This window comes from Lissotriton helveticus, chromosome 8, assembly GCF_964261635.1.
Source record: "Lissotriton helveticus chromosome 8, aLisHel1.1, whole genome shotgun sequence".
NCBI lineage: Eukaryota > Metazoa > Chordata > Amphibia > Caudata > Salamandridae > Lissotriton > Lissotriton helveticus.
In genome coordinates this window covers 1,444,111,178-1,444,133,398 of record NC_136069.1, presented here as the reverse complement: position 1 = coordinate 1,444,133,398, position 22,221 = coordinate 1,444,111,178, and positions in this window count along the sequence as shown.

The window sequence follows — 22,221 nt, the reverse complement described above, 5'->3', positions numbered from 1 at the left end:
CTGAATTAAAGCACAAATTAAGTTAGTTTGGGGTATGATTACTAAATGATATCCTACTAATCTGACAAGTGCTCCTAAATAAAACTAGAATGCTGTTTGAGAACAGGAATACCGATGATGTTAATATCAAACACATTCACTATATCAATAATAAACCCAGAATGTTGAGCTATCAATCTACATTTAGGAGAACAAATTAGGCACACAAATACACTATATATTCCACGAACTAGACATACTTATTTAGCCTCAGATTCAGTTTTGCTGATCTTGTTTTTGCTGGCCTTAGCACTTTTGGCACTTTATCACTACAACCAATGCTAAAGTGCATGTCCTCTCTCCTTAAAACATGGCAATATTGTCTTATCTCCAATTGGTAGATTTAATTTGCTTGTAAGACCATAGTAATGTGGTACTACATGTAACAGGGCCAGTAAATTAAATGCTACCAGTTTCCCTGCATTTGCAGCATACCTGGGCAGGTTTAAAGTGCTTGGTCAAATAAACCATTTGCCAGACCTAAACCTTCACTTTTAATATATATAAGTAACTTCCAAGATAGGCCCGAGACAGGCCATAGAGCAGGGTGCAGTGTATTTAAAAAGTGTGTTGAGTCCTTTTTAGGGGTGGGCAGAATGTTCTGCCCACGGAACTGGCCAAACACCACCAATCACCTCGTAGTAGAATTTTTCTCCTGCAAGACTCCAAAATATATGAGCTGGAGAGTGAGAGTTGGCATCACCTAGCATGATTTTGTAATGCAACAGTGACTGGAGTTTGCGAGTCAGCACTCTCATAGGGGTGCCACTCTGGTAGATTTGCAGCAACCAAGTAGATATCAACCAAATGACTGCACTGTCTTGTACACCTCATGGTGCAGCTTGAGCTGATTTTCAGAGCTGCTTGTACTGCCAGCACTAAATTGCAGCGCAAGCTGCATATTTTCTGTACGTAAGTGGAGTTCCATAGAATCTCGCACACTTTTCCTGTAACTCTTTTGAATTCTGTGGAGTTACTCTGCGAGTTCTGCCCACCTCTAGTCTTTTTAAGTTTTATATGTCATGGTGGGAAAATGTCATATTTGGTTTAGAAAGAATTGTAATTTTAAATCTTCATTATTGATAAAGTCAGACTTTAAGTCACAACTCTGAAAAAGCCACTTTTAGAAAGTTGCCATTTTCTTGACCCAACTATTTGGTGCCTGCAGCCTGTGTCCTGGGTCACATGGCTGTAATTAATGGGCAGCTGGCCTTTGTGTATTCATCCTAGAAATTGAGAAAAAGAAGCTTTTGTTGTTGTCAGGATGGGCCACCCTTCCAGGATGGGCGGGGCAGGGCTGTTCTATACTCCATTTACAAGTTCAAAGATGCTGCCTCAGCACACTCACAAAGACCTTATAACCAGCATTTTGTCACCCTAGACCTCTTGGAGCCTGGGAAGGGAGGAAGGAAATTCATGAAATAACTGTGGGGGGAAAGCTCTAGAAGTTTCTTCCATTTCCACTTCAAAGCTGGCACCAGGTTTAAAAATAGGACTCTCAGACCCACTCTTTATTTTAATCCTGGACCTGCGAGGACACTCAGTAGGCTGAACTTGTACTTCAGAGTACTGCTCTGCTACTTAAGGCCTGCTTTATACATCGGAGGACTGCCCTCTTGCTCTCAGAGGACTTCACTGCTGCTTAAGAACTGCATTGCTGCTTGAATTAAGGACTACCAGACAAACTGCAGGAGTAAGATTGGTGGCCTCCTGTTCTGAGCTACAGGGACAGAAAAACTCCAACATCTTGAACACTGCAGCCAGAAATCGCCTGAAGTGAGTCCCACTCTCCAAGTAGTTCCCACCTAGTTTCTGAACCCTTAGAGTAGTGATAAACATGTTCAAACAGCCAAAACGTAAAACTTGCGACTTAGACAATGTTCCGCCAAAAAGTGCTCTCAGAACCAAGGAGACTGGGACATACCTGCTAATCCATCCACCTAACTTGCCTCGCTGGTCATCATGATTTTGATGTTGTTCTCCGCAGCAGAACATCCTGTTCAGTGGCACCTTGACAACGGTATCCAGCCTCATGGAGCCTCCATTGTCTACACCCTGCAGCCTACTCCCGCTAGAGATTTTTGACTTCCTAAAAATCAACACTATCCGAATGTCTAGATCTTCACAGTGACTTCGTTGAGCAGCTCCCCAGTGATGACGCTTCCTCCTCACACACTGCCAGCTGACTTGCCCTGCTAAACCTGACTTGTTCGTTCAAAATGTCTTCTCAGACCGAAGGTAAGTTGAGACCAACCCACCTTTTATATCTGAAACGCGCTCCTTCGTGGACGACCATAACTTTCAACTTTGCCCCAGTCTCGCATGACTAGATGTCTGCGGTTGGCACTGTGATCTTTTTGGTGCTAGTTTTTTCACTAATAACTTTAAAAAATCATAACTCCAGAACCACTGACTGGGTTGATGTCATTTTGGTGTCAAATAATTTATTCCATGTGTCTCTATTTGTCTAAATAGTTGTGGGATTTTTTTGTAGTGTTTTCACTTTATTACTGTTTCAATGCTGCATAACTACTTTATCCAATGCCTCTAAGTTAAGCATGACTGCCTTAGTACCAAGCTACCAGAGGGTTAAGGAAGGTTAATTTAGAGACCTTTTGTGGTTCACCGTGATAGGGAATGTGGTTGTTGTTTGAGAGGGGTTCACACCTCCTTCAACCAAAAACCCAATTTTTACCACTATGGCATTACCATACTCAATGAGGTATATCACCAGAGCTTGAACAGATAATTTGAACTCCTGTTCCCTGATGGAATACCACTATGCCCAAATAAAGCGGAATGGATTTATCCAGCTAGAACATCCAATCACTAAATTCACATGAGGCTCAGATTCAGCCTTCAGCCCTGGCCAACACACCTCTCATGGCACATAAAAGCACCAAAGGTTCTGTCAGGCCAAAGACTCTGCTGCACCCTGGAAAACTCCTTACCCCACATCCTGCACAGAGGTGCAACACAAAATGGTGATGCGGTTGAAGAAGACGTGGGTGCTTGTTGAGAAGATAAGGTCAAGCATGTGGCCGGCGGAGTGCTTGGGTGTTGTGACGAGTTGTCTGAGTCCGAGGTTGTCGATCAGGGTGGAAGAGTTGGCGTTGTTGTTGTTCTCGAGGTGGAAGTGCAAGTCCCCGAGGAGGATGTAGTCTGCGGAGGCGAGGGTGTGTGTGCTGATGAAGTCGGCATTGGAGTCGCTGAACTGTGGTCAGGGTCCGGGGGGTCAGTAGATGAGGGTGCCTCTAAGGGTGGTGTTCGGGTCGGTGTGGATCTGGTAGTGCAGGTGTTCGGCGGTGCTGAGGGTGTTATCGGGGTCTGTCGATATTTTGAGAGTGTTTCTGTGGACAATGGCAATTCCTCCTCCTATTCCATTTGTGCGGTCCTTGCGCGTGATCTTGTAGCCTTCCGGGATGGCTATGGCGATGTCAGATGCTGAGGAGGGGGTCAGCCTCTGAGGAAGTTGGGATTCTTGTTGGGCAGGTTGACGAGCCAGATGCTGATGAAGCTACAGTTCCGGCAGGCAAAGGGTCCTTTGGTGAGCTTCGGGGTGGCCAGGCAGCAGGTGTTGAGTGCTTGGAGGGTGCTGGAGTCATAGCGGAGGTGGGCATCGTAGTGTGTGCGGCGGCCAGGGGTCCTGGAACTGGGCGTGGTCCAGGCACAGACAGGCACAGACAGGCTTGCCTTACGTGCGCCTGCTGCGCGTGTCCGTTGTGCGGCCTCCATATGAGGGGATGAAGGAGGGAGGAGCAGCTGGGAGGCGGGAGCGGGGTGGCGAATGGGAATGCAGGGGGATGCAGCAGCGGGAACACGGTATGGGGAGCAGGCGGGGGTCGCAAGGGGGCACAAGATAAATGGGGGCACAAAATAAATGGGGGCACAAGAGAAAATGGGGGCACAAGGGTGTAAAGAGAGAAAACAGAAGAGGCACAGTAAATACAAATGAGCAAGAAGCAGGCAGTATTAGCGGGGCACAATTTGTTACGGGCAGCAACAACAGGGGCTGAGGTCACACAGGGGGACTGCGTGGCAGTGAGGGGAGCGACCTGCCTGGTGACAGGGTCAAGGGTCGCTCTCTACTGCTGGGCGGCCTCCATATGAGGGGATGATAGAGGGAGGAGCAGCTGGGAGGCGGGAGCGGGGTGGCGATTGGGAATGCAGGGGGCGCGGGCCGCAGGGGACGCAGCGGGGGGAACACGGGGTGGGGAGCGGGCGGGGGTCACAAGAGGCAAGGGGGCACAAGAAAAATGGGGGCACAAGAGAAAATGGGGGCACAAGGGTGTAAAGTGAGAAAACAGAAGAAGCACAGTAATTACAAATGAGCAAGAAGCAGGCAGTATTAGCGGGGCGCAAACCTGTTACGAGCAGCAGCAACAGGGGCTGAGGTCACACAGGGGGCCTACGTGGCGGTGAAGGGAGCGACCTGCCTGGTGACAGGGTCAAGGAAAGCAAACACACAACTGTAGTTTCATTAGTGATTTAGTGCATTTGCTATTTTAATCTGCAGAGGCCTGGTTTTGGTGTTTTTCCCAGATCCATAGTTAATTTAGCCTGGTGGTCATAAACTAGATGTTTTTGCCTTTTCCAAGAATGATTGTTTTCAGAAAAATTAATATATGCCTCTATTTCAGTGTTCACTGGTTTGAGGGCTGCCCAGATGTTATGGCATTTGTCGTGTTTTGTATAATAACAGCACACGTTATGTGGAGTCTATTTTCTTGCTCCAATTTATTCATTTTCAAAGTATGTTGATGACCTATTAGAGCCTTGTTCTTTGTGTCCAAAAAACTGATTAGCACACTCTGTAATCCCTAAACAATTTAGGATTTCTAGGAAATTAAGATTTAGCAGCTGCATTTATTCAAGAGGACAGAACAGAGGGGTGTCAGGATAAATAATCCATGACCAGGTTTGAACTTGTGGTCATAGGTTTACAAAATCTGAAGCAGGAACTTTAGCTCGTACACTCTTTTTTAATATAAGAGAAGACTCCAAGTATATTCAGATTCACCAAACAACCATGTTATTTACTTTAAGTTGCATTCATGCTATCAGAATGAATTGTGTTCTTAGATCTGACATTCTCTGTCGTGGTGTTCCCTCAAAAGCTTTACCTTCACTCCTCCTGTTTGCTGAATTTCTTTTTGTTGGCTTCAGGACTGTGTTCATCTTACCACTGCTAACCAGTACTAAAGTGCTTGTTCTCGCTCCCTCAAACATGGTAAAATTGGCCTACACCTAATTGGCACATTTAATGTACTTAGGAGTCCCTAGTAAAAGTTACAACATGTACATTAAATGCTAAAAGTGAACTTGCAGCACTCATTGAACCACCCAGTAGCCTTGCGAAACATTTCTCAAGTCTGTTACTGCAGGCTGTAGTGTAGTTTTAAACTGCATGGCTTTCTCAGTGAATTGATTTGCCGAAAAAGTGAACCAATGTATCTCACAGTTAAAAAAAAATATATATTGCTTTTTTTCAGATAAAGTATTTTATGTGAGAAAGTGTAATGAATGAGTAATGTTTCCAGTACCAAAGTAGTCTCTCATGTTTTGCAAATGATTCACTCACTATGAAGTGGAATGATATACCAAACAAATGAGAACATGATATGAGAGATGGATACTCTTCTGGGCTTATCTATGATGTGATTGATACTGTCTCAAACCAATCGTTGAAGGGAGCTGACTCGAACAAGCCAAACGTTGAAGGGCCGGACACAATTGAAAGAGAGCTGATGTGTCTAGCCAGACTTTAAAAAACACTAAAAGGTATTGCCTACCCGTACAAAAATACAAGAAAACTTTTAATTTTTGTACTTGAAAGGCATCCCATTTTCCTTAAAAGAAAATGTTTTGCATGTAAAAAAAATCATAGCTTTTTTTCTAGGCAATCACAGGCATGGTGGTTGCAGAACCCAGCACGCAATCATCCCTGTGATTTTAGCGATTGGCAATGGGTCACAAATTGTGACCTACCTCATGAATATTAATGAGGTAGAACCATTTGCGACCCACCGGGAATCGCTAAATGTGTGAAACACACATTTGTACAAAGCTGTTTGCGATGACCTAATACCAAATTGCTAAAATTCAATACATGGTAATCGCAAACCTAAGGCTATGTACTTCTGGTCCCAAGACTACAAGAGTCAGTTCTGCTGAGTAGTGGTACTGTACATCAGGAGAACAGAGGCCAGATTACATTATGCAGTAAAGAGTGGGAGAATCTTTTGTTTCCTTAAGGAGAATTTATGGTCTAACTGTGTTTAGACCTTGATCTTGTCTGCATTATATTACCTATACAGTGTATCCTGAAGACCTTGGTTTTACGAGTAGAATAGAGAAAAGGACATGATTAACAAGCATTTAATAATGTGTATGGCAGAATTAAAATTGATTAAATTGTCCTTGGTCTCTTCCTATTTCTCCTTCTGATCCAATTTGACCTGAGATTACAGACTAGCTTGATAGTCCTCTGAACAATGAACTACTTAGATAGCTTAGTTTGAAATTTTCAGTCATCGGAGCGGGAATAGAAGAATGAATATGGTTAGAAAATATAAACAGTGTATGAGGACAGATTTTATCGAATGATATTTCCTGTTGTTTTTTTCCATTTTCATGTTTCTCCAATTTGGCCTGGGATGATCCTTAAAACAGGATGATCATTCATGCATGTGTCCATTCTATTTATTTTAAGTAACAATATTCTCAATATTTTTATATTTTGAAATAATGAAATATGATATAAGGATAGGGAATTAGATTGCAATCCCAAGGGGTCATGTGTATGAAACTAGAGTTTTGCAATTCTAAAATTGCGATTAACAGCGAATTGCAATTTGAGAATCGCAAAATGCAATGTATGTGATATTTGCTAATAATTTTGCGACTCCCACATATTCCTCATTGGCGAATCGCAAATTGAGATTCGCAAAAAAGCAATACCTTCCCAATCATTCCTATGGGCCAGGAGGCCCACAAGAATGAATGGGAAGGCATTTTCAATTTTTGATGAGCAATGAGAGAATCGCAAATCCAAAATTTCAAGTGTGGAGGGTTTTCAAAAGGACACCCTGTTGCACCCTTTAAATGTGCATGTGTGCACATGTGGCACCCATACATGCCCTAAGGGCATGTATGTGCGCCACATGACACTTTAAAAAATGAAAATGCTGCATTTTTAAGTGAACTCACAATTTACAACCAACTTGAAGTTGATGGTAATAAATGCAATTGCAAAATAAGGAATCGCCATATTTGTGATTCCTTATTTAGCGAGCGGGTTTATGTGTGCTACATTGCATACTGCTAATTTGCAATCGTGTTAGTGCTTTTTAAAGTCTGGCTAGACACATCAGCTCTCTTTCAATTGTGCCCAGCCCTTCACCATTTACGATCGCAAATTGGCTTCATACATATGGCCCTATATGTCTTATTGTGTTATTTTAAGCCTGTTTTGAAGACCGGAAAATTGTTCAAGTGATTCTGAAAAGCCAAACTGTTTGTGGTGCTGAGAGAATATATAAGTGAGCAGTGATCATAAGTGTTAGATTAAATAAAGTATGTATTACTTTTTCATTTGAATATTTTAAACTAATTATAAAGTGCTTAATGAGCACTGAAACTGAAAAGAATGATAAGCTACAAACATGATTCATTAGAGTTGATCATTCACAAATACGTGTTTTTTAAACTATGGTGAAATGGACAGGTGTTAATGATGTACTTTGGTGCATCAATGATAATCTTGGGGTTGTTGATAATTAACAGGCTCTGAATTGTTGTCTGCGGATTAATTGAGCATTTGTTTTCATTGAATATATGAATGAACAAGCAACATTTTATGGGTGCATTAGGATTTAGAATTGAAATTAATTCATAAATTAGAAAGGATGAGTAATAAGGTGGGAATTTTCCTTGCACTTTTTCTTGGTCTAAGAATGATGATGATGATGATGATAATTACATTTATAAAGCGCTTGGTTACACTATACTAGTGTGTTCCCGCGCTGCGGCAAATTAAGCATAAAAACATCATTCTCAGGTCACCTCCCAGTCGGAGTACAACATCAGAAAGCTACTCATTTGGAAAAAGGAACGTTTTCAGCTTTTTACGAAAGGTCACCTCCGACGTCTCCATCCGAAGCTCCCATGGGAGTCTATTCCATTGCTGAGCTGCCACAAACCTAAAGGAGCGCCTGCCCATCCTTACCGTCCTGACTCTAGCAACAGTAACCTGTCTCATCCCACTAGATCTTAATTGGCGGGAGGGGACATACGGACTCAGAAGATTATATAGGTGTGCGGGCCCCTTCCTTTGTAGGATTCAATGGCACACACAGAGAACTTCGAACTGGATTCACTCCTTAATCGGGATCCAATAAAGAGCGACTAACGCCTTCCTTGAATATGCTCGCCTGGGCAGCGTCAGAACCAGGCGGGCTACTGCGTTCTGTATATGCTAAAGCCTCTGTAGACAGCTGACATTGGCTCCCAGGTAGAGCCCATTCCCGTAGTCCAGTCTTGAAGTTACTAAGGCATGGACCATGGTCTTCCTAGCTCCAGTGGGCAAGATGTCCAAGGTCTTGCGCAAACTATGCAAGATACCAAAACAAGTTCCTGCCACTCGCCTCGTCTGAAGCTCAAACGAGAGCTTGGGGTCCAACCACACCCCTAAGTTCTTAACTTTTTCACTATGAGCCCGGGCGGGACCCAGGGTCTGAGGCCACCACGCCGATGTCCACAAAGAGGGTGCCTTACCAACAACCAAAACCTATGTCTTACTCCCGTTCAGTTTAAGGCAGTTCGCACCCATCCATACCGCCAGTTCTTGCATGCAGGAGTTAAAATTGGAGGCCGCCTTCTCATCCGACTGTGTTAAGGCCACCACCAGCTGCGTGTCATCAGCGAAAGACACTGCTTTGACCCCGTACCTTCCAGTAATGTCTGCCACTGGTGCAACATAAAGATTAAACAGGGTCGGGCTGAGGGTGGACCCCTGAGGCACCCCCTGATTAAGCATGATACACTTAGACCAATACGGTCCCTGTGGCACACGAAAGCTGCGATCCTGCAGAAAGGATTCCATCCATGCCAATGCCTTCCCACCCACCCCTCCCTTCCCGAGACACTGGAGCAACGTAGAATGAGCAACAGTGTCGAATTAGGTCAAGACATGGAATAATTTAAGTCTGCCAACCAGCTCTTAAATGGTAATCAATAATTGTAATACGTTTGTAACTGATAGTTATCAACTGTTGCAATAACTCATGATATTATAAGTGTATATTGAAATCAGTAAGCTGTGTAAGGGCCTGATTATAAGTTTGGCAATCCGACTCCCAGAGAACTGCAGCCGCCAAACCGACACCCCCTCTGTCCCTGCACCCAATCAACTGCCTTATTGCAAGTTGTGAAGTCTAAACCCCAGATTCCTGGCACAGTAGTTCACCTAGTAGTCCTGCTATGGTCCAAAATGTTGGATGTTTGCCAGTGGTTGCCGCTAGGCCTGAGCTCCTACTTGTCAGCATATTATGACTACGGAGTCATACTTGTGGTCTCATAGCGGTGCCCAATGGCAGCAGTTCACACAAACAGTTAAAGAAAACACCTACACTGACCAATGGATGGATTTAAAAACTACACACTTGATGTGCCTTGGCAAGTGGACATGCCTCCAAAACGCACTATACGACCCAGCCAATCCTTGACCAGCAAACTTTGCTTCCAAACTGCAACACATCAAGACAGACAGTCATTTACAGCACTTTTTAGATGAGGCCCCTCTTTTTTTTAATCTTCCCATTTAGCACTACCAACCCCCTTTTTTCAATAATTGTTCCACATCCCTTATCTATTTTTGTTCCTTAAACCTGCTCACACTTTATTTTTTAATTTTTTTATCACGATGGCCCCCCCAAAAAACTGACTTCATTGAACAAGAGTTGGCAATCATGGTGGATGAAATCCTTAGAGTAGAGCCTGAAATAGTTGGATCCAAAATCCAGCAGACTTATCAAAGCAGAAAAGTGGGACAGGATTGTCAACTTAGTGAATGCTGTTGGTACCAACCTGCGCACACAGGGAGACATCAGGAAGAGGGGGAACAACCTCAGGCAAAAGGTACATGCAAGTACACCAACCAGCACTGGAGGCTCAAAGGACTGGCAGTGGCCCTCCCAGTGCACCATTACAACTCAAGCCATGGGAGGAGATGGTCTTGGCCATCCTGCATACTAAGGGCTTGTCAGGAATACTTGGGGTTTTGAACTCTGGTAAGTTACACTTTAAGAACTGACATAATTTCACAACGTCCTGTTTGCTAACAACTCTGCCTTTCTTCTCCTACATCTACTCACATAACATTCTCCATATAAAGTGTCTGTGATGTCTGTTTGTCTGGGTCAATGAGTATTGTTGCATATGACACAACATGTTTATCAATCTTTGAACTGCTACATGTCGCAATGATGTCGGTAAGTGCAGCATCATCAAAATAACAACCCAGGACCCATAACATGTGTCAATATGAAAATGTATGGTCCATCACAAATGAATGTCATCAATAGCTATGGTACACTTAACGTTGCAAAAGTGACATTGAACTGACTACAGCTGCCATGAGGCCTTATGACTGCAACTTCATACAAGATGCTAGACTGCTTGTGTCCCTGCACAATTGTCGGCCATCTTACTCCTGATCTACACTAGTCATGCTGCTTACCATTTCTCAAATGTTGCTAAGTAGAGAAAGAAATATTTCTGAAAATACCATGAGGCTTTGTCACTCCAACTTCAAGCAAGATGCTAGACTTCTCGTGTCCCCACTCACTTGTTGGCCATCTTACTCCTGAGCAACACTAGTCATGCTGGTTACCATTTCTTAATTGTTGCTAAAGTGAGATTTAAAAGCTACTATAGCTACCATGAGGCTGTGTCACTCAAAACAAGGATGCAACACTCCTTACACCCCTTCTCACCAGTCGGCCATCTCACTACAGAGCTATACTTCTCATGCACCGTAGCAAAACTCAAGCCTGGCCAAAGTAACATTGAACTGACTACAGCTACCATGAGGCCTTGTCACTACAAATAAGAGGCAACACTCCTTGCCCCTATTCTTTCTTGTCAGCCATCTTACTACTGAACTAAACTGGTCATGAAATGTGTAAACTACAGACAATATTCATCACAAATACACATCTGAACACTGTGCTTGTTGGTGCCCTGGACACATCAACTCAAACTAATATTGACCTGAGTTACGCCATCACTTCGGAGCTACCCTAATTGAAAGACACACAGCTCATTTCCAATGCCAGGTGACCACTTGACTATAGATTCCTAACAAGATGAACAATGCCACTTATACAACAAACCTACCTGTTTGTCTGAATGTGTCCTAAAGATGCCTTGGAATCGACAAATACACATACTTTAACAACATGGTATGTGTAGCTGAGTGTTGGAGATGTTAGATCTATGCCAAACCCCTGAAGAACATATAGTGCTACAACCAATGAGCTGATGAAATCAGGTATATAGATTCAATGTCAACGAATGTTTGGTAACCAAATACAACTCCGTACAAAGCGCTGACTGAATTAACAACTAAATACTTAAAGCAAGAACCTAGACACACATAAGAGTGAATAAACAGTATGTAGGTAAATACAAGAAATATGGCATAGTAGCCACAATGTTTCAAGAAATATCTTCAGATGAGTCGGATAACGTTCAGTCTTTTAATTCATCTTAGGTTTAAGAGCCAACCAACAGAAGAAAACCAGCCAACACCTATTTCGTCGCTTTTGGAAAATAATTCCGCGACTTCCTCAGGGTTGTGAAGGACACAAGGAGTGAGGATGATACACAAATAAATGGCTAAACATAAGAGATAGTACTACAAAACCAGAAAACCAGAATGTCCAAAATAGAATTTTTGTGAAAACCCACAACACCATGTTGTGTCACACTATGTGGAAAAGTCAAGCTAAATGAATACGGTAAGTGCTCTTGTCCCAGGTAAAGAAAAGACCATTAAAAAAGGGTTACTTCTTATTCTCAAAATGTTTCTAAAAAAGTAGTTACTGACACTCCGAAAACCCATAGAAAAAGATCCTATGCGGATGCCAGTTAAGAAGTGAGCGTCATTAAACAAGTGCGTATGTAGATACTAAAATGTACCTGTGAACAGAGGATAGTTATCTTGGTCGTCTGTGAGAAGAGTGGAGAAAAAGAAGGGCGAGACAATAAGGAAATAGCAATAGGAGTAGATATTTAGGTAGAAAAAGGCGAAAGTAAAGTGCAGGTCTATAACAGACTATTGCACGGAAACATTTGTCGATGAAGAAAGAGAAGGTGGAAATGGGGAGAATGAGGAAAAATGTGAGACCATGAAAAAAACGAGTAACAGACAAATAAAAAGCAGTGCTTACCGCTCAGCAGGTGATAATTCCAACCCGGCTGGGCTAAACACTCAAGCAGATTCCGCCTGATTCTGGGGATACCTAGGGATCGAAAGGTAAACCAAAACGGGGGGGATGGGGTGGGAGGTTCAGATTCATAAAGTGCCGTCCTGTAAGACAAAGCACAGATAAGTGTAGTGGTCGGTATGTAGCTAAGATATCGTCTAAAAAACCAAAAGAAACGCTCACCAATGTGCCGTAACAAAGAACATCCGGCACGTTCTGATTGACTTCTGCAGTGGTGTACAAGGATTACTTAAATCTGTGTTCAGAATATATATAAAAAAGAGAAGAACAAAATAAATGGAGGGCCACACGGAATTATAAGATTAAATCTCGAGGGGCGTGGTCTGCAGCCCAAGATGGTGGTCTCTTAAGCGACGAGCCCTGGGCCGAGGCTTCACATCCTATTAATTATCTGACTCTTCCTACCTTGTCGGACGGTGGGAAAGGTGCAGGTGATATACCCAGAGTGATGGGCTTCCTCGACGGAGCTTTGTGGACGTCTGTAACCCACTGAAGCGCTCGTGTGGGCGGTGGAGATTCCCTGCCTTCCTGAGGCCTGTTGGTAGTGAGGAGCCGCAGGCTATCCTGTGGCCTGGCAGGGGTGCGGGCATCTGATCCTGGCTGCAGTGCCCACGCGAGACCACGGCTCTGGGCCTATGCTCCTTCACTACTGCTAATTCCTTGGGGTGGTATCCTGCCCGGGCTTGTTGGGGAGCACCGGATTCCTGGTACCGCCTGGGAGGACGGGTGACGCACCGGTGAGCTGCTGCTGCTGTGTCTGCTGCAGGGGGGGCTCCCCCGGAGAGGCCCCGGGTGATTGCGGGACCGCATCGCGACATGGATCGGTGACGGCTCCTCAGTGGATCCCGACTGTGCCCACATAGCAATACTGACGGGTGGCTAGGAGAGCTGGATTGGTGCCCCTCCACATCCGAGGTGACATTGTGGAGAGCGCTATTGATTGGCGGTGTGGCTTTTATCCTTCGCCCCCCCTCCGCAGGGTGGTGTCTGGGGATCCCCCGGACTACTGGTGAGGCTGAGAGGGCGCGGGCCACCGGGGTTGGTTGGTGTGGCCCCCCTCCTTCCTCCTAAGCTGGAAGTTGAGGCAAGACAGCATCTACATACCTGAGGCTGCCCTATCGCGCCAAATGGCCATGGCAGAATCTTGACTGGGCGGTGATACCCAGAGCTGAGCTGGGGTGGGAGGTGAGCTGGGACTGGTGAGCACCTGCAGTTGGTGGCCCGCATTGGCGTACTGGCTGAGGGAGCTCAGGGCTGCGCAGTGGACTGACTGAGCTGCTTCGGCTTTACAACACGGAGCTGCATGGAAACCGTATTGATGCCATTTCCTCTGCTCTCATTCCGGTGAGCTGGAGGGGCTCAGTGTTGCATGGGATATCGGCTCCCATACCCCACCTGGGTACCCTGGGTTGCCCTTGTGATTAGATTGTGTGGATTACCTGCTACTGCCTTGTATTGTTGGCTGGTGGTGGTTGCTTGTTTTCTGGTGAGGCTCTCTGCCGGCTGTGGCGTAGTCGTTGATATCCAATTACTGTTGCTGAGTGTTCACTACCTGGCCCCACCACACCGCCGACTATGGGCACGTGAAGGCCTAGGGTGCCTACGAGGTCCGGGAGAGCAGGATCTCTCTCTCCGACTTTGGGCCATTCTTCTGCCCTGTCCCATCAGTTGGAGGGAGCTATGGAGACCGACGCTTCGGGGGACAAGCTGGACATGATTTTACAAGAGATCTGAGATTCTCGTTCTGTGTTGAAGCGCAGTTGGGCATGATCTCTGTGGATCTCAACTTTCTGAAGGATGATCATAAGAAATTGGTTGAGAGGGTTAAAACAACTGAACAGAAGGTAGACACCGTGGTACCCCAGGTACAGGCCCATGAAGAGCAATTACAACACATGCGTCAGCAGATCGACTCCCTCCAGGCACGGCCTGATGTTGGGGAAGGACGGGCACGCCGGAATAACCTCCGAATCGTGGGTCTGCCAGAATGGACGGTAGACTCTATGCCTATGGAATACATTGAGAACTGGTTAAAGACTACTGTGGCCTGACCGGACTGTCCACACACTTTACAGTCGAGAGAGCACATTGGGTCCCCACACGTCGTCCAGGTGCCAACCCGCGTCCCATCCTGTCCAGGATTTTAAATCACAGGGATCGAGATCATCTAATACAGACAGCAAGAGATAATGGTCCTCTACAGATTGATAATAAAAAGATTTCAATATTCCCAGATTACACTTTGGCAGTCCAGCGCAGAAGACTTTCCTTTATGGAGGTGAAGGCACATGCTCGGCGCAGCGGGCCTGTCATTAGCTTTGTTGTTCCCGGCAAAACTGAAACTCCTCTATAACCAGTGCTCCCTGTTTTTTTGATACCCCTGACAACGCGTGGGAATGGCTGGACAAAACGTTCCCCGATGTCCAACCTATCAGACGTATGGATTCCTCACTGCCTAAATCGCGACGCCCCCTCGGAGGCGTAAGAGGGTACTTCTCACACAAAGTTTGGTCTCCAGTTCCTTGGTTGGTCAGCAAGTACTGGAGGGCAGGCGAAGGGCTTTACACACTGCGTCCACTTTTCGCACGACTCGCCCGGATATCAACTCTAGCCCGTCTGAGGGATAGAACACAGACAGTGATTCTGATAGTAGCGTTGCACTGTTTCCTTCTGTGATCTCACGTCTTAGCAATGATCCTCTAGCCTCAGCGGAGTCTTAGTTCTTTGTCTTACAACTTGTAGGATATACTCAGCCTATTTTTGTTTTACTGTCCTTATTGAAGTGCTGTTGTTTACCATATGCGCCTTTGCCTGACTGGCAGACTATCATGGAACTTGTATGCCGATACGACAGGTGGGAACGGATGAGCAAGTTCCCTGGCGCGGCCCACATTCTGGGCGCTTTCATGTGTTACTTACTGCTCTTGTGAGGCTGTTGATGGTGTTAGCGACCTTCCCCCAAAGGCGTTAGCACTGGTTGAATGTGAAGCATGATAACTATGTTTTTACGGTTTGGTCAAATGAAGTTTGGGCGTTGGACCCAGTATTGAAATACTGTTGAGTTTGTTGTAACTATGCCGCATGGTCTGTGGGTCGTGGGGGGGTGGGTGGGGGTGCATGGTCGGATTTGGTATCCGGGGGGTTTCTCATTCTATTTGATGATGCCTGCTGTTAATTCTTATACATTTGTCTCGTGGAATGTTCGAGGTATGGGTTCTATGGCTAAAGGCCCATTTCCCGTGGCTTTTGGGCAGTGATTTAAATGCGGTATTTCACATTAGTCTAGATCGTTCCCATCCTCCTTTATTTAACACTGCAGCCAGGGCGCAGGCCGTGACCTTAATCTGTTGGGCGCAAGGTTGGGCTTTATTAGACGTCTGGAGGGCAATGCACATGAACATGAGAGAATATTCCTTTGTTTCTTACCCCCATAAGTTGCACACACTTCTGGATCACTTTCTGTGCTCCCAAGATTCATCCGCTTCTATTAAACATTGTGAGTTTCTGGGCAAGACTATATCTGACCATAATCCCATAGAATTACGGTTGACTTGGGGCCATTCTCCTGCTCCAATTCCAAAGTGGAGAATGCGGCCTATACAATTGGAAGACCAGGTATATCGGGACGCATTGAATACAGCTATTGATACATATTTTGTGGAGAATGAGGGTACTGCCTCGTCCAGAGCTATCAGGTGGGAGGACTAAAAAGTGACTGTATGTGGGGTTGCCATGGGGACTTTGGCAGGATCGCTGAGGGAAACGATCAGGGACATCACTGACCTGGAGGGGGAATTACAGGCCCTGGAGGTAGCGGCTCAGAGGAGTGTAGATGGCGCAGAGCCACTTCAGTCTGCTAGGATTAAGTATGTGAAGCTTTTGAAAAGCTTACGTATGTGTCAGAACTTAAATACCTGATAGACTTGCTGATTCTTGCACAGGAGCAGAGATGCTTGAACCCAAATCCCTCTCGGCAATGCTGGCAGGTCTTTATTCAGAACCTCCCATCATTACCTGAAGGGACGGGGGAATTGGATAAAATAAAAAATAAACAGAGAAGAGACTTGTCCAGAGCTGCTTCCTTCAGCCCGCTACTCTGGAGTGAACTGGTTTATGGAAACCTAAAACGACAAGACAACATAAGTCTACTCTACTATTAGCTATCTTGGTTAATTACTATTTCCTTGTAAACCTTCACCCACCCATGCGCTGCTGGACCTGAGCTCCTCTCCTGGCTTTTGGATAATACTCTCTTCACCTCTAATTAGTTGTTACTGTATAAAGAGATAAGAAAATTATTTAACTTCGATTCTAGAAGGTAGGGACTGGATTATCTATAGACTTGGAATGCACTTACATCACTAATCAGGGTGACTGCTTCTCACTGGGTGTCTGTTATAACTGGGAATTCAATCAATTCTCGACGGAGCTGTTCTGACCTTTCTTTGTCTTTCTTGCAGGTAGATGAACCATTCCCTTTTAAGACTTTTCTGAGGTGAGTGTCACTCTTGTACTTCGTACTTATTTATTTCTTTGCAGGACTGAAATTCATTCTAACATACTCCCTAAAAGTCTTTAACATTTCTATTCTCTGTTACAGGATTTCGACATTCAATTAGTTTCACTTCATGTCAGGTAAGTAATTATGATACATTCATTTAGCGCTGCGCATGTTCACTTAGCTTCGTTTGTAATGTCTGTGTTCCAGCGCTACGTTTTTCCTCAGGTTCTTGACTTCAAAACTCCTTTTTGCGAGTTCTACTGCTCCTCCAATACAACTTCCAGCTCAAAACGCTAAAGTCTTTAGAATTACGGTAATTTTGACAGGGAACTCGCGCTTGACTTTGTGCGCCGAGATTCCTAGTTAATACAATACAATGACCAAGTCTAGCGGAGGTCCGCTTATATATTCTAAGATTCCTTCAACTCTTTGTGTCACACCGAGAAGAAACGAACCACCTCAGGCAGGATCTTCGGTGAAGTGCGCAGTTTCCCGGGCGCTCGTGCATGACATCGAATCTTCAGTAGTGACGGTCAGGAAGACTAGAACGTCTTCTGCCCTCTGCTCTGGCGTCGATGGCGGCCATCTTTAGTCTCCACGATTGTACTCTACCAGACCAAGTGTTCTCAATAGGTCGTACACCAGAATGCTCCATAGTTGTCCAGGTAAGTATGGAACCTAAGGTTCGGGTTCTGACAGTACCCCCCAACAAGGCAGGTTCCTTCTTACCTGGCTTGGTAGGAAATCGTTGATGAAAGGATTTTATTAATCTTGGTGCATGTACATCCTTCTCTTGTTCCCAGGATCGTTCTTCTGGGCCATAGCCTTTCCAATCTATTAGGTAGAACAACTTGCCTCTGGATCTTCTAGAGTCCAAAATTTCTTTTACAACATACTCAGTTCCTGTTTCCAATTGAATTGGCTTCGGGGGTGATTGATTTCTCAAATTAGTAGAAGCCTTCTTTAACAATGATACATGGAAAACTGGGTGTATCTTTAACTTAGATGGCAGTTTTAGTCGAAAGGTAACCTGATTAATTTGCTCCTCGATAGGATAAGGGCCGATGAATCTGGGTTGGAACTTTCAATTTCCTTTTAGTCTCAAATTCTTGGTGCTTAACCAGACCTTATCTCCAATAGTCAAGGGTGGCCCTACTCGTCTCTTCCGGTCAGCATATTTCTTGTACTTTTCTTTTGCTGTTTGTAGGTTTTCTTTAGTCTTTTGTTGGATTTCCAGCAGGTGTGACATGACTTCCTTAACTGCTAGAACTGCCGTTTCCATTTGTCGTATAGTAGCATTCGGATGCCTGCCATAGATTACAAAGAAAGGGGAAAACCCTGTCGAGCTGTTTTTTGCATTATTGTGAGCAAATTCCGCCGTCCACAAATAATCTGACCAATTCCCTTCTTCTTTTAGAAGGAACAACCGTAAATACTGCTCTAACTCTTGGTTTACCCCCTCTGTCTGCCCATCGGTCTCGGGGTGATAACTAGTGGAGAATCTAACTTCTGTTCCCAAACCCTCCATAAAGGCCTTCCAAAAACGGGACACAAATTGGGAACCCCTGTCCGAAATGACAATTTTAGGAATTCCATGTATTTTCACAATTTGGGAGCTGAAGTGGGCCGCTAACTGTTTTGCAGAAGGAACCCCCTTTAAGGCTGTGAAGTGAGCCATCTTTGAAAAGGCATCCACTACCACTAGGATGGTGTTGTGTCCTTGACTGTTAGGTAAATCTGTGATAAGATCTAATGTAACTGTGTGCCACGGGTGGGGAGGTGTGGGTAGAGGTTGTAATAGCCCTTTTGGAGCCTGCCGTTCTGACTTCCCCTGCACGCAAATTTCACAAGACTTAACATATCTCTCAATATCTGATGCCATCTTTGGCCACCAATAATGTCTTTTTATATTATCTCCTCTGTTTTGGCTTCTCCTTTGTGACCAGCTAATTTATCATCATGACATTCTTGCATTACTTGTTGCTGCAATTCCGTTGTTGGTAGATACAGGGCATTTCGATGGTAGGGTAGTTGTTGAATTATCTTCCTGTCAGGATCCTCCTCCGCCCAATTCTGCATATCCTCGGAACTCATCAAGTCTGCTATCGATTCCTGTAGTTGAACGGCTGTTGTGGCTCCTATGATCTTATCACTGGGAATGATTGGCTGAATATCTGTAGTGTTTCTTTGAAACTCAGTTCCAATCCTGGATAGAGCATCTGCTTTCCCATTTTGAGCTCCGGGGCGAAACGTAACCACGAAGTCATAATCTGCAAAATACAGAGACCACCTCAGTTGTCGTGGCGTGAGGGTCCTGGCCGTCTTTAAGAACTTTAAGTTTCGATGATCCGTGAACATGGTCACTTGATGTCGAGCTCCCATCAAATAGTGTCGCCACTCCTTAAAGGCGTCCTTGATCGCCAACAGTTCCTTCTCAGTGATCGTGTAGTTCACTTCCGCTTGAGATAACTTTCTTGATCGATAAGCGACCGGATGCAACTGGCCAGTGGTCTTGTGTCGCTGCGATAACACCCCTCCCACTGCTTGATCTGATGCATCGGTCTCTACGAAGAAAGGCTCCGAGGGGTCTGCATGCAACAGGACTGGCGCTGTGGTGAAGTCTTCCTTTAAGGATTGAAAGGTCTCCTCCGCTTCCCTTGGCCACTCAAATTTAATTCCTTTTCTCAGTATCTTGGTAAGGGGGAGAATTTTTTGGAAAATTCGCTGATAAATCTTCTGTAAAAATTAGCGACGCCAATGAAGCTTTGGACTTCTTTCACGCTCTTCGGAGATTCCCAGTTCTTAACCGCCTCCACCTTACGTTGATCCATCAAAATTCCAGAAGGTGATAGAAGGAAGCCCAAGAATTCCACACGTGAGAAATCAAAAGCGCATTTCTCCAGCTTCACAAACAGTTTGTTCTCCTGTCATTTCCGCAACACTCCTTTCATTTGTTCATGATGTCTAGCCACGTCAGAGGAGTAAATTAGAATATCATCTATGTACACAATTGCACATTGGTCAATAAACTCCTTCAGGACGTCGTTGATGAAGTGTTGGAAGGCTGCTGGGGCATTACACAATCCATAGGGCATCACCTGATATTCAAATAGCCCAAATCTAGTCCAAAATGCCGTCTTCCACTCATCCCCTTCACGCATTCTAACTAGATGATAGGCTCCCCTCAAGTCGAGCTTGGTATAGATTTGAGCCCCCTTCACTTGGTCCAGAAGCACTGAAATCAAGGGTAAAGGATACCGGTTCTTCTTAGTTATTTTGTTGATGGCTCTGTAGTCAATGTACGTCCGCAAATCTCCCTCCTTCTTCGGTACGAAAAATAAGGGAGAAGAAACAGGTGACTGGGACGGCCGGATGAATCCATTGGCAAGGTATTTATCTAGGTATTCTTTCAGATGTTGGTGCTCCTTCTCTGTCAGGGCATAGACTCGGCTGCATGGCAAATTTGCCCCTGGCTCTAACTCGATCTTACAGTCATAGACTCGATGTGGTGGTAGATGTTCAGCTTCCACTTCATTGAACACCTCCATAAATTCCTTGTATTCTTCAGGAACTTCCTGAACGTTGATCACACACATGGAGTGTTCGATGGTACACAAGGTTTGGGCCAGATTGTTCTTCACTAGTCTGACCTCGGCGCTAAAACAATTCTCGTGACAATAACTTGACTCTATATTAATGGTTCTGGAACTCCAATCGATTGTGGGGTTGTGCTCTGTAAGCCAAGGAAGACCAAGGATTAGTTGAAACTGGGGGGCATCGATCAAATTAAATTGAAGTTTCTCTTGATGTCCATCGCTGGATGTCAATTGGATCATTTCCGTGTAACTCACAATTGGTCCGGAGGATAGGTTTGTCCCATCCACTGCCCGAACCGGCTCACTCTTTGTCTTTCGGATGGCCTGTATTCCAGCTTGGGCGGCAAACTTTAGATCGCAGAAATTCCCTGTGGCTCCCGAATCGATCATCACAGATACTTCCGTTAGGGTAGTCTGTCCGAATTTCACTTCCATAGTCAGAACCAAATGCGGAGCCGCTGATTGTAGCGTATTCGCCACTTGATGCTCGTGTGGAGTTATCTCTTGAGTCGCACTCACCCGCTCAACTCCTCCCACAGGTGGTGCCGTTAGTTTTCCTTCGGCTTGAATGGACCTTTAGGTTTCTTCGGACATTCTCGAACGAAGTGACTTCCGGATCCACTATACATACATTGGTTATTTGCTCTTCTTTTCTCTTTTTCTTCCTTGGTCAACGGGCCTCTTATCGCTCCAATCTGCATCGGCTCGATTCCGACATGAGTCTCTGAAGTTCTTGCAACATCTGACCGGGCCCGATCAAAACGCGGAGGTATCATCTTAAAGTCTGTCTTCTTCTCTCCACGCCTCTCTCCTTGACGAAAATCAATCTCTAACACCAAGTCTATGAGTGCTGAAATCTCAGTGGGGCGATTGGGGATTTGAGCCAGAGTGTCCTTTAATTCGTCTTTCAACACCCGATAAAATACCGCAGCTCTCTTGCTCTCTGGCCAATCGGTTTCCACCACCAACTTATTGAATTGGGCCAGATATGCAATTAAATCTCGATTTCCTTGTCGTAAGTCCAGCAATTCGTTATCCACCACTTGAGATATTCTCCGTCGGTCGAATATCCGTAAGATCTCTCTTTTGAAATCTTCAAAGTTCCTCAGTAACGGGTCGTCTCTTGTGACTAAGGGCATGGACCACAAAGCTGCATCCCCACTTAGATATGAGAGTATGAAGGCCACTCTGGATTGCGCGTCTGGGAAGATAGAAAGGCGGCACATGAAATGTAATGAACACTGGGAGAGGAAGATCTGCGCCTTCTGTGGGTCCCCATTAAACATTTCAGGTGCAGCTAGTGGTATAACTGGCGAAAGGGAATGTATCACTTGTGTGGTAGATCTATTGGTAGTTTCTAGAACTGGATTCATGGCTTCTCTCTCTAAACTACTTGGTTGGCGCAATCTTAGCGCTAATTCAGCAGTTTCCTTCCTGGCACTAATTACTTCCTGTCTTAGATTTCGATTTTCTTCCCTAACCGCTCCCAATTCCTTCTGAATAGCATCTAAAATGGTTCCTGAGGATTGGACATCAATTCCTTCCGCCATCTCTGCTCGGGTGCGAAGGCAACTTG